Source organism: Mustela nivalis (genome assembly GCF_964662115.1).
Source record: "Mustela nivalis genome assembly, chromosome: 9".
NCBI lineage: Eukaryota > Metazoa > Chordata > Mammalia > Carnivora > Mustelidae > Mustela > Mustela nivalis.
Window position 1 is genome coordinate 94,156,967 of NC_139028.1, and position 13,027 is coordinate 94,169,993.

At 44.4% G+C, this 13,027-nt stretch overlaps 1 pseudogene across 1 annotated transcript; it reads right to left on the bottom strand.

The window, feature by feature from the left end:
* Positions 1-11,681: 11,681 nt before the first annotated feature.
* Positions 11,682-12,230, bottom strand: LOC309873419 (small ribosomal subunit protein eS24 pseudogene; annotated as a pseudogene). The gene has a single exon. The product of its transcript is annotated as a small ribosomal subunit protein eS24 pseudogene (transcript).
* Between the last annotated feature and the right edge of the window lie 797 nt (positions 12,231-13,027).

The window sequence follows — 13,027 nt, forward strand, 5'->3', positions numbered from 1 at the left end:
GTAGGCCTGTGCTTGTGGGTGCCACTGATATTCCTTACAAAGGACATTCTTGTTTTAATGATAGAGTCAAGTGATTTCCACATCTATTTTTCTTTATTTAGTCAACAAACTTTCATAAAACACTATTTTCGTGCCAGACCTTAAACCAGGCAATGGGGAAGAGGCGGTAAATTAGACGTGGTCTGATTTAGTTTGGAAGATAGATGCGTACACTAACTCCAGCAGAGCTGTGCTGTCCGATGGAATAGCCACAAGCTATTGACGCTGCGTGAGGCTGCGCGAGGCTGCTGAGCACGGGAAGTGTAGCTAGGATGACCGTGGGACGGATTTTTAAATGTTAATTTCCCTTTGATGTGAAATAAAAAGGTAATGTAATGTTCAGCATGGGGCATATAGTCAGAAACATTCTATTAACTTTGTAAGGTGACAAGTGGTAGGTGATTAGACTTATTGTGGTAACCGTTCTGCAGTGTGTATGAATGTCAAATCCCCATTTTATACACCTGAAACTAATACACTGTATGCCAATGACAAAGAAAGACAGGGCCCCGGTCTTTTTTTTTTTTAAAGTCGATATTTGATAGAGTTATTATAAAACTTTCAGGTATACATTTGAAACAATGTAGGTATGGGAATCTATTTTTTTCATCTTTAAATTTTATGACAGGTAAATACAGATCAGTTATTTTTGATGACAACTTTAGTACCTAATTTAAAATATGCTATAAATGTGAAATGCATATTGGATTTTTGAAGAATTAACATGAAAAATTGTAGACTCTCTTCTTATTTTTTTGTGCGTGGATGACATGTTAAAATGATATGGGTCAATGCTATGGATCTCTCTGGTTAAATAAAATATTTAATTCACTGATCTCTCCTTCCCTTTTTAGTGAGGCTTCTAGAACATTTAATATTCCACACACATGGTGCATATTTCTATTTGCCAGCCCTGCTGTAGGGGGCAGCCCGTGTTGGAAGAGTGGTGTGCACTGAAAGCTACTGGGGCAAAGTGAGTGGAGTTATTTAATCAAGAACAGAGAGCTGGGGAATCTTCATCAAGGGGTGACATCTGAGTTTGCTCGGGAGCAATCAGGAGGAGTTTTTGGTTGGATACTGTTGGAATAGTTTGCGTAGGAGATGATAAGAGCTCGAATTAAGGCGCTGGAGGTAGAGGTGGAGGGCATGGATGTGATTAGAGGTTTGGAAGTAAAACAAGCAAGGATTATTGATTGGTACGATGTGGAAATGAGAGAGCGTCTGCGAGGTTAAGACAAGATTTTAACACACGATCTATATACACACTGCCTTGAAGACAACACATCGTGATCTAATTGTTCACAAGACCGGACTCCCTTGTCTCAGCATATATGCAGCATTTTGGTGTCGTGAATAAAGAAAAGACTTCACCATTTTTTAAAAAAATATTTATTTACTTGATAGAGAGAAAGACAGTGAGAGAAGGAACACAAGCAGGGGAAGGGGAAAAGGGGAGGCAGGCTCTCCACTGAGTAGGGAGCCTGATGTGGGGCTTGATCCCAGGACCCTGAGATCACGACCCGAGCCGAAGGCAGAGACTTTAACCCACTGGGCCACCCAGGTGCCCCTATTAGGTCTTATTATTAAGTCTTACCAAGAATTTTCTAGAAAACCATTTCTCCATAGATGAATGGAAATCTATATTCTTCACCATGGTCTTCCCAGCCCTTACATAGTCTGGGCCTTGCTTCCTTCTCCCATCCCGTCTTGAACTATCTTCTTTATTTTTTGTGATGCTATGACCAGTTGCTATTCTTTTTAATTTTTCAAACACACCACCTTGTTTCCACCACCAGCCTTTTTACTCTTGTTCTTCTTTCTGCCTGGTACCCACTGGTCTTTGTATGGCTGGGTCCTCTCATTTTTTTTTTTTTAATGTTTTATTTATTTATTTGACAGAGAGAGATCACAAGTAGGCAGAGAGGCAGGCAGAGAGAGAGGAGGAAGCAGGCTCCCCGCCAAGCAGAGAGCCCAATGCGGGGCTCTATCCCAGGACCCTGAGATCATGACCTGAGCCGAAAGCAGAGGCTTAAGCCACTGAGCCACCCAGACGCCCCTGGATCCTCTCATTCTTCAGGTCTCAGGTGGACTGTGTCTCCCCAGAGTCTGTCCCTGACCACCCTATCTAAAGTAATTCCTATCTCACAACCTCCACCCTGTCGCTGTGCATCCCCTCACCTTGCCTTGTTTATTACCAGATGCTCCCACGAGGACACAAGCTGCAAGCGGGTATAGACTTACTCTTTTTATTGATGGAAAGGCCTGGAGTAAAGTGGGTGTCCTGTAAACATTTATTGAATGAATCAAGCCTGAAAGGATAAGTTTATTAGTTTGAATAACCTGGAGGTCCATTTCATCATATCAGTTTGGTTAGACATACGTTGAGCAATTTTTGTAGACACCTTTTCAGTTTATATATGGGAATATACAAGTCCTTACTTCCTAGACTCATGGTAAGGTGATGGCCACGGCCAATTTGGGACGCCTCGCTTGACTGAACAGAACTGTTCCGTGTTCCATGTGCCTTCTTTTTTTCCTCACCATAACCTTGTGGAGAGTTGAGAGAATCCTGGTTCACATGGGAACTTCACCCACTTCTCAGCTGCTCTTTGGAAATTTTGTTACGATTTCTTCCATGAAAGATCCCGTTCAGGAGTAATTCATGTGAGAACTGATTCGGCCAACCATCTGCGGTGAGGAGTATGGACTATGGACTACAGCCAAACTGGGAAGGGAAAAGAAAACAAGCCTGGAAGAGAGAGGTAGGAAGAGGAAAACTTCCATTTTGGTAGCTGTCTATCAAGCAGAATCCTTCAGCCCCTCATTGAAACATGTTGATACTCCTAAGAATCATCAAACTTTAAACGTGTCTTAAAGTCCAATTCCCCCGTTTTCTTTATATTTTCATTTATTCCAAGTGCAGTGCAATCCACAGAAGGGTTTAAGCAGAGGAGGGACATGGTCTGCCTTAGGTTTGAGGGGAGGTGGGTGGAAAGGGCGGGGTGCGCTGTGCTATCCTGGGGAGGGGTCGGCATGGAGAGGAGGATGCAGGGCTGGGCTGTTCGTGGTTTTCCCTCTGGAAGTGTATGTAGTCTTGTTATCCCCAGTTTTCTGAAAATGTAGGCTGTTTATTGGCACAGGTCTATTTTCATCCTTTGATACTAGGCACTCAGTAGGCTTTTAGTTTAGAAAACTACATCCAGGAGGCGCCTGGGTGGCTCAAGTGGGGTAAAGCCTCTGCCTTCAGCTCAGGGCATGATCCCAGGGTCCTGGGATGGAGCCCCACATCGGGCTGTCTGCTCAGCAGGGAGCCTGCCCCCCCATCTCCCCTCCTGCCTCTCTGCCTACTTGTGATCTCTGTGTGTCAAATAAATAAATAAAATCTTTAAAGAAAAAAGAAAAGAAAAGAAAACTACATCCATAGTTCTGAGAAATTGTCTTGAGTAAATTTTTTGATGATTCTCTTCCTTTAGTTCTCTTCCTCTTTTCTTTCTTCCTAGAACGTCCACATTTCAGATGTTGAACTCCTTAGATTGCTCCTGTAATGCACTCCCTCTTTTCCTATCCTATACTCCCTTCTCTCCTGTTTTCCTCTTTTTGTTCTGAGATCCTTTCAACTTGATCATCCCCATCTTTTATGGCAGTGGGTATAGTATCTTCTTTTTTGCATTTTAGACTATTTTTAAGTCTACAAAACAGTAAAACCATTTCCATGAACAGCCAAACAAAAGACAAACACCAAGAAAGCACATCCTGTTCTGCCAGGAGTCGGCATCGGGCCGAGACCATCAGAACCGGGAAGGTGAAGGCGGTGTGTGTTACCCTCGGTCGTGTGTTGAGAAGAGTTGCTTCTTGAGGGGACGCACTTGTGCTTACCATGTTGAATGAACGAGCCACAGGAAGTGGGGTGAGATGTCGAGAGGGCCATGGATATTTCTGCCGTGTGTAGAAAGCGCCAGGCGTGAACATGGGGTGGCTCGGATCCCTGTTCTAGGATCCTTGATCTGAGGGAGGGGCGACAAGACAGCCCAGGGTGGTGGGTCTCCGGCTGCCGGCCTTCAACATGTACGAGGCGCTCGTGTGCTACCCCCTCAAGCGGCTCCTTTTCCCCTTTCTGATGTTCTTGCTCCTGTTGATGGCACCACGTTGGTTGCCAAAGTTTGTTGCTTTGGCCTCTGCGCTACCTTTTCCCCGCATTCCCTTCCCTGTATCCTGCTTGCTGTTATTCAGACCTTCGATTTCGACTTCCCTTCTCCTGGAAGCCTCCCTCCTCCCCGGTTAGACTCGACTTGCCCCTGTTCTCGCCACTCCGGCTTGTTCTACACATTGCTTTCATATCCATCTTCACGGCATTTAGCTTGTTTCAGAACTACCTGTAGCAGCTCATTGTCTATTTATTTAAAAACTCCCCCAATTGGCATTCCAGGCCCGGGTCTGTGTATGCCCGTGAAGCCCATGGAGCAGACCACACGCAGCTGCCGCAGCTTCCTTCCACCGTCACGCTTTTCCTTCCGACTGTTCTCTCTTTCTGGACGGTCACCCTTCATTTCTGCCGACTGCGTTTCTGCTCGGCCTTGAAGATGGACCCCAGAGTTCACCCCCTTCATGAAGACTTCAGTCTCTCACCAGATATAATTTCATCTCTCCCGAACCCTGATATCATCTGTCACACCATGAGCCTCATTCTGCCTTGAATTAGTTGTGTGCACGTATCCCTCCCATTCCCGACGGCAAGCACCAGATCCCACTGCCCTTGCAGCGCTAGGAAGCACTGTTTCTTGAACATCGTGGTTCTCACCACGGGCATCACTGACTTACAAAATCCAGGTTGAGTGCCCTAAACATGGATCAATGAAGATTTATTCATTCAACTAATATTTTTCTAGCGTTTGCCTCCTTTGCTGCCGTTTGCTATAGAAACAGATAGCTAACGTCATAACTTATTAGTCCATTGAATTGACGGTAAAGAAATGAATGCAAAATATCTGTACAAGCAAGGCCAGCATGTTGAGGTATTGAGAGAACAATTAGAAAAAGTAATTCCATCCAGTACGAAAGTTGGGGGGGAAAAACCCACAACGATATAATTCTAATGTTAGTAAATGTTTCCTGAACAAGTCTAAGAGGACAGTTGAGTATCAAAATAATGGCAAGTCAGTACTAATGGCTATGGCACATGATACATAATTGTAAAACTTTTCATGTCTATAAAAATGGCCAGTCTTTCCAGAGTTTTCTTGTTGTTGGTTCTACTTCAGAGGCCAGTGGATTATCTTCCATTTTGTGCACTTAGAATATTGACATCCCTGTTAAGATTTAAAAAGTAAATCCAGTAACTCTCCAAATTGTGTTAATATTGGCTATATTCTCAGAAGAAATTAGCATCAATTTTAGTTTAGATTGAAAAGTCTTTTCAGAGGACGGCTTATGCGCAAGTGGCGGTAATGATGCTTGAAGTAATTAGGGTGTTTAACAACCAGGCAGAAAAAAATCACTAATTATTCTCTTCTTCCCCCTCCATTCCCGCCCCCACGAGGATGGGCAAAACCTGGGAAGGATTTGAGTCCTACACAGACTGGGGCATTTTTTATTTGAAACCCTGGTCTCAGATGCCTTTGCCAAAATGATTTCCTAAATCCTTGGGTTTAAGAAGGTCAGTGTCTTGGAAAATAAAGGTCAGCTGATTCCTGAAGAGGCTTATTTATGCCTCTCTTGAAATCAGTTGGATAAAGTGTCATCCTGTAATCGATGCAGATTTGCATATATTTTCTATGTCTGTGTATATATGTTATTTTGCAGTGAATCTGACTTACGTTCACATGTCAACAAATTTCACAGATTGGTCTGTGTGGCTGAAATGGAGTTTGTTAACCTTTTTCAGGGAAAAAAAAAAAACCATGCAGCATTTGTTTTTACTCGACTCTCTTCCTTTCTATTGTTCTGGGCTGTGGCTTTGCCTGTAGCATCTGTGTCTGCTTACCCCAGTCCACCGAGTGTAAGTGTAACATAGAGAGGCACATGTTGCTTGTTGTGTTGTGTTGTGTTTAAACGACTGAACACCTGGCTGCCCTTGTGCAGGTGCACAGAGCTCTGGAGAAGGGGGTGCAGTTTAAGAAAACAGAAGAATGTATGCAAGTTGCAGAGGAGGTCTGGGGTGCTGGCCTTGAGATGCTGCTGTGTGTAGAAACACTAAGGACATGTGGACTGCCTACATGTCAGGGCCTGCGTAAAGTGCTGGTCATAGCACTTCTGGAACGTGTCTTCGCTTCCATAATGGCTTCCGTATTTGTCACCCCGAACAAGTCTATTGTATCCTATTTAGTCCTTGTCTTGAATTTGCAAGGATCACAGAGGGTTTTACCCAGATGGCACCTGAAGGGGTCCCTTCTCATCATCCTGAAATTAAACTCTAATATGCTACATAACAGATAAATACCCCGTCTAATGCCGTCACAATAGTTCAGACTGAGAAATGAAATACCTTTTGCAGAAAGTGTGCTCCCATGTTCATGTCCCCAAAATATGACAGTTACTGCATTTTAAACAATGATTGACCAAAATAGAAAGTATGAAGAAAATACAAAGTATCACCTGAGTGTCTACTGCATGTCCAGAAGCATCTCAGGTGAGATGTCGGAGAAGGAAAAAAAAACCAAAAAACAAATATATACTTTATGACATTACAGAGTGGCCCATTTAGACAGGAAAGAGAAATCAATGCAGTATCCCAAGAAATCCAGGGGTGACCAAGTGCTATGCTAGCTAGACCCATTGCTTCAAATTCTGTTTTTTTTTGCAGCAAAGAGCAGAGAAGCAACTTGCTTTATAACTTTCTACAAGTTGAGCTCGATGTTCTTTTGGGGAAAGAAGGCTCATCTCGATTATGTATCATCAATGACAAATAACATTTGTCTTCTGCCTTCTGCCTGTGTTATTGTTATGGTTATATTTTCTTAGCCTGTCCTGGTTCCTTGTTGGACACTTTGTCCCTGTTGGACACTTTGCTAGATCGCAGATGGCACATGTTCATCATGTGGTACTGAAGGGTTGACCTCAAAGGCAAAGAAACCCTTGAAATCCATCCCTCTCAGCCCACAAGAACAGCTTCTTTCTGCCACAGTGATGAAAGCCCAAGATAACAGGGGCATTCCCACCGCTGCACCCTCTCTTGTGGGCAGCTGGCAGTTAACACAGGTGGGCGTAAGGTGCTGCCCATCTTTTGAAGGTTGTCTGTTGAGGGGAATGCCACCCCTTTGGGACCAGTGCCCTGCTTTGGCACATGGAGCTGCTTCTGAGAAGTCACCAGGTGGTGAATACCTGCCCGACTTTTCAGAAAAGCACAGGTGGCTGTCAGGAGACCCATGATCGTTCAAAGGCTGGCAGGCAAGGTGGTGAGTCTTTGACGAGTGGCCGTTTGGGGGCCCACCTTGATTCTTGCATTTTTCAGGGGTCAGATTAGATTGCTGAGCAGCTGGCTTGTCTATCTCCTCCCATAAGTAGATGGGAGGGAGGCTGGGTCTGTTCAACTTGGGGAGTGCTTGGCTGATGTGCAGAAAGAAGGAAGCAAATGTTAAATGAGTCTGCCATTCGCCAAGCAAACATCGTTTCGTTTAAATTACACTCTGCTATTTTATCTTGACCCACAACCAAATGGAACTCATTGTAATACATTATCACATACAAGAGAGTGGCTCATTAATAAAGCCCCAGGATGGAGACAGGGGTAAACACTGGAAACTCCCACACGTTAGCGCCATAATGTACTACAATATTTTTCCTTCTTTTCATCAAAATCCTCTGTGTAATTAAATCTCAAGAAAGTCAGCAAACAAATCCCTCAGTTTCTTTTACTGCACTCTTCTTTCAAAAGTGAATTCATTGTTCTTCATACTAAGTAGCAACTCAGATAATAAATATTTATTGAGTGCTTATTATAGGCAAGGCCCTGGCATTCTGCAGCGAAAGCAAGGAAAAAGACATAATGCCTATTACTGACAAATGCTAGGAGGAGTATCCGTTCTGGTGAAGTGGCGGAGAGCATTTGGGTGGGAAGGGCATGCCTCATGAAGGAGGTTTCAGGGGAGCTGGGAGTGGAACAGTAGGATGGAGCCAGTTTGCAGGGACCTGGAGAAAGCGTCTTCCTGGTTGACCCAGGCTTCAGGCTAAAACCCTCAAGGGGGAACAGACTCTGTGGTCAATGGAGCAGGAGGAAAGCCCATGTGGCTGGGGTGGAAAGAGGGGACGCAGAGGTTGTTGGAGGTGAGATCGGACAGGTCAGGGGGATTCAGAGACTGTGGGTAATGGTGGAGGCTTGGATTTCCATCTCAGTGCTATGGGAAGCCACTGGGTTGCTTGTTAAACCTTTGAGGTGATTTCTAGCTTAAGAGCTCCATTTTGCCTGATGGGGTTGTCCTGGGTTTGGGAGAAGAAGCACGGGAACCAGCCGAGTGGCTGGCATTGCAGTAACCCGGGTGGGAGGTGATGGTGGCGGGTGGCAGGATTCAGGACCTGCTCTGGAGGCAGAGTGGATCGGGACTCCATGAGGGCTTAGCTATAGGCAGGGAGAGTGGATGAGAGGGCCCGAGGCCAAATCTTAAATTTTTACTGTACAGGTTTCTCTTTTAACCGCCCAGGGTTAAAGCCAGGATAAAGAGAAACATGTTGATAGCAGTTTGGGATTTTTCTAGAACTTCCAAACACAGCATTGCACGATATTATAGGAGGTTTTGTTCTCTCCTAAACATCATCGTCTGACTTGGATGTGATATTTCTCAAGCCACATGCAATCTTCCTTCTTTTCGAGTTAAAACCTATGGATTATTTAATAACACTCTCACTTTGAATGGGCCCAGCCTCATTCGGATTCATCTCAGCATCTGAAAGAGGTTTTAAGCCAGTCATCTAAATATCATTGGTGCCCACAGCACCTAGCACAGACATCGGAATGGCCTAATAAATGTCTGGAATTGAATTGAAAAGGGATTTAGGGCAGTACCGCTCTGTGTGGGCTACCGTCCTGTGTGGTTCTGTGAACTGTTTGTTCTGAGCGGTTTGCTGGAAGTCTGCGGCGAGACAAATTGGGAAATGAAGAGTCAACATTTAGAAACTTTGATGGCAATTTGAAATTGCTGTGACACCCAGGCAGCACTTCATTCCCCACCCCGCCCCCGCCAGTAATTCACTGTTATTCTATTTTATAAACTCTCTATCTGAGATGGATAGGAAATCAAACGGACAAACAAAACTGTCCCCCTCCCCCCCAGATAGTTTAAGAAGCACTAATCAAGGCCAATAGACAATGTCATTGTGCTTCCAGGTGCGGAAGTACAGGGAGCAACATGACATGACGTGGCAGGTGGAAGACGTTGCAGGGAAATCGAGCTGGCTCTTGCTCTTTCCCCCTTCGGCTTATCCCCCATCACAAGCGGGTTATGGGGAGTCCAGGGCTCCTGTTTTGTGTGTAACACTTGTGGGTCCCAAAAAAGGGCAGAAGCAAGAAATGACTGGGAATTCCAGGAGTCCACACTACAGGGAAGCAGGAAGCTGAGCTTGAACAGATCATGGAAGACCCATGTGTGGAGAGGACCGATTCTATCTACATCTCTTCCAAGAAATGTTCTATAAGCTGCTCCCCGTGGGCCATTTAAAACTGTTTTTGCCATTTCAGAGAGACATAAAAGTTGGAATTGGAAGGCACTTGGAGACTGTTTAGTTCCATTCTCTCATTTTACAGATGAAGTAACTGATATCCTAAGGACATCTTTTGAGAGGAAAAAGGCCTGTAGGGTCTCGAAGCCCAGGATAAAGGACCCTCGATGATCTTTTTCACCCCAAACTGGGCTGAGGCTCTGTGCGTGGCTTTCCACAGTCCCCATTTTCCAGTGTTGTGATTTGATGAACTTTCTTTACAAATCCACATCTCTGTGAAATTGGAGTTTGTGCACCCACGTTTAGCCTCTTGTTTTGACATAAACCAAAGTCCCACTTCGTGGTAAGTTTGGCTGGAAAAATACAATTGTGTGTTACAGCAGCCTTCCTCGGTTTGCACATCTGTCATTGGAAATATTTGCCAAGAAAACTTCATGAGGTGCCTTTGACGAGCAAAGCAAGCAACACGCCTGATTTTTCCTTGCCTCCTCTTTAATCCACTTCCAGTAGCGTTCTCCGAGCATTTCACTGTTTGATCAAGGGTCTTCAGGACTTAATGGGGCAAGAGGAGGAGTTGTGGGATCAGGAGGAGCAGAGTTTAACTTCGGCACGTATTAGGGGATTGTGTGAATAATGTACCCTTTTGGCGCTTACTTAACTGTTCTTCGAATGGGGGTAATACTACTTCATGGTGCTGTTAGGCTTGTAAGAGGTACTTGGAAGCACTTAGCAGGGTGCCTGGTACAGAATAATTACTCAGTAGTGGGATGTTGTACAGATGTTGCTTCTGATGGGGGGAGGGGTAATGAACGCAGAGGATCAGGTGACAAGATAAGCTGCCCAGTCAAGTCCAGTGGGAGGACCGCCTGTTTTTCCACTGTGACAACAGATGCCAAATCTCCAGCGTTTACTCGGTACTGAGTCAGGTGAGGGGACACCCCGATGGGAGCTGTTCATCTGCCAATACCTTCTTCTGCTGGGTGGGCATCCTCTCGGGCCGGATGTGCTGACATAATCCTCCTGGGAAATCTGAGAGCGAGCCTGAGCTCCCAGGCGGTAGGTTGAGGGAGATGTGGGTTAAAAATCCGGACAGAGGCCAGGCCATTTGTTAGCAGAGGAGAATTTGGGGCTTCAAGGAGACCAGGTGTCTATAGCCGGGATTTGAGTCTGGTAGGGGGCTCTTGGTTTTTACCTCTGTGCCATGGAGCATAATGTTCCATCAAATGGAGCTGGATTAGCTTCACTAACATGCGTGGATCTGAGCAATTTTCTCAGTGTCTCCATGCCTTATTTTTCTCTGGTGTAAACTGATTAATTCCTGCCTTGCAGGGTTGCTGTGATGACGAGAAAAAAATGCGTATCAGTCTCTATCACGGTGTCTTGTAGGTGCTCGATAAAAATGGTGGCTGTTATTTTTATTATTAGTGTCTCTTCTGATTTCTAAGGGGTACAAAGTACCTAGGAGTTGAGTGGTCCAGGAAGAGGACATGGCAGTCCTTTCCATGCTCAGGTAAGGAGTCGAATGGTTTACTTAGACCAGCATGTCCAAAGGTGAGTTCCTCAAGTACTTGACGTACTCTACAGTGAAAAGCTTCTATGATCAAACGTTTAAAACACATTCATTGGAATGTCAAATCATACATTAGAACATTAAAGGCTCTGAGAAGTCCTGCAGTAAAGAAAACTTTTTTCTGTTTAATCTTGTGTGGCGCATCTCCCAAACCCTGAGGTCTCATTTTCTTTTCCTTCCTCCTTTCTTTCTTCCTCCCTCTATCCCTACCTTTCCTTTTTTTCTCTTTTTCTTTTCCTACTTCTCTCTCCTTCTTTCTTTTATTTTCTCCTTCCTCCCTTCTTTCCTTTCCCCCTTGCCTCTCTCTCCTTCAGTTTTCCAGGATGCCCCTACAATCTGGGGTGGAGGGGAGCTTTGACTAAGCCCTACTCTGAATGTCCCAACACAGGGACTCATCTCTTGAGATGCCCACAGTTCTACATCATTTTTTTTTTCACATTAACATTCTTAGTTTATTAATCCTCTCATGAAAAATCTGCACAATCACCAAAGATAAAGCCACTGCAGCATCTTTACTCCTTCTGTTGTTCAATCTCCAGCTCACTTTTTGCCAGCACCAACATTGGCTTTCGCAGTCCCCCTGACTTTCTTCATTCTGTTCTTGCGTTCTTTTCGCTGTTTTCTTGAGGTCTTTTTCTTCTCATACAGACCATGTCTTGCAAGTCTATGTTTGGGTTCATTTTTCTTTGCATAATCCAAGGAATCATAAATCATGCCAAAGCCAGTTGTCTTGCCACCACCAAAATGGGTTCTGAATCCAAATACAAATATGACATCTGGTGTGGTCTTGTACATTTTGGCTAGTTTTTCCTGAATTTCTGTCTTAGGTACTGTTGCCTTTCCAGGATGAAGGACATCAATAACCATTTGTTTGCGCTGAAGTAGTCGGTTGGTCATGAACTTCCTGGTCCGGATAGTTACTGTGTTGTTCATGATGGCGGCCGAGCTTCAAGCAGCCGGAGAGTACAGTTCTACATCATTTTTAAATGAAAGAAAAATCGCCTGGAGAATAAGGTTCAATCTTACTCTTTGTCAATGTCTGAAAAATAGCTTTCTCTTTGGTGGATGAGTATGAATCTGATTAGATTTTTTTGAGCAATGTTTCTCGAACTCTCTTGTGCATGCAAGTCCTCTAGAGAAACTGTGACAATATGGATGCTGAGCTAACAGATCTGGGGTGGGACTTGAGATAACCCTAACAGGCTCTCCAGTGATGCTTGTTAGGAAAGCAGACTCTCAGGCCTCGCCCTAAATCTCTAGAGTCAAAATATATACTTTAATGAGATCTCCAGGTAATTTGTATGTTACAGAAACATTTGAGAAGCATTGGTTCAAATCAGGGTTTCTCCAAATCTTAGCTCTATTGACATTTTGGGGCTGTCTGATGCATTGTATGTCAGATGTTTAGCAGCATCTCTGGCTTTTATCCACTAGGTGCCAGGAGCGCTCCCCTTCCAATTACGACAGGCACCATTCTCTGAAAACTGACAGGAGTGCCCTGGCTGGGCGAGGTGGGGTGGGCAAAGTTGATCTCAGTTTAGAACTGCAGGTCTAGATCCATCAAACTGTCTCATATTTCTGTTTCTGGGCCATTGGGAGATTTTTTTTTTCCTTCTTCCTGTTAAATGGCTTGTTTCTTTAAATGTTTTTAATTGAGGTAAAATGGACATATATCATTAGTTTCAGGTATATAAAGTGATGATTTGATATTTGTATATGTTGTGAAATGACCACCTCAGTAAGTCTAGTTAATATCCATCACCATACAGA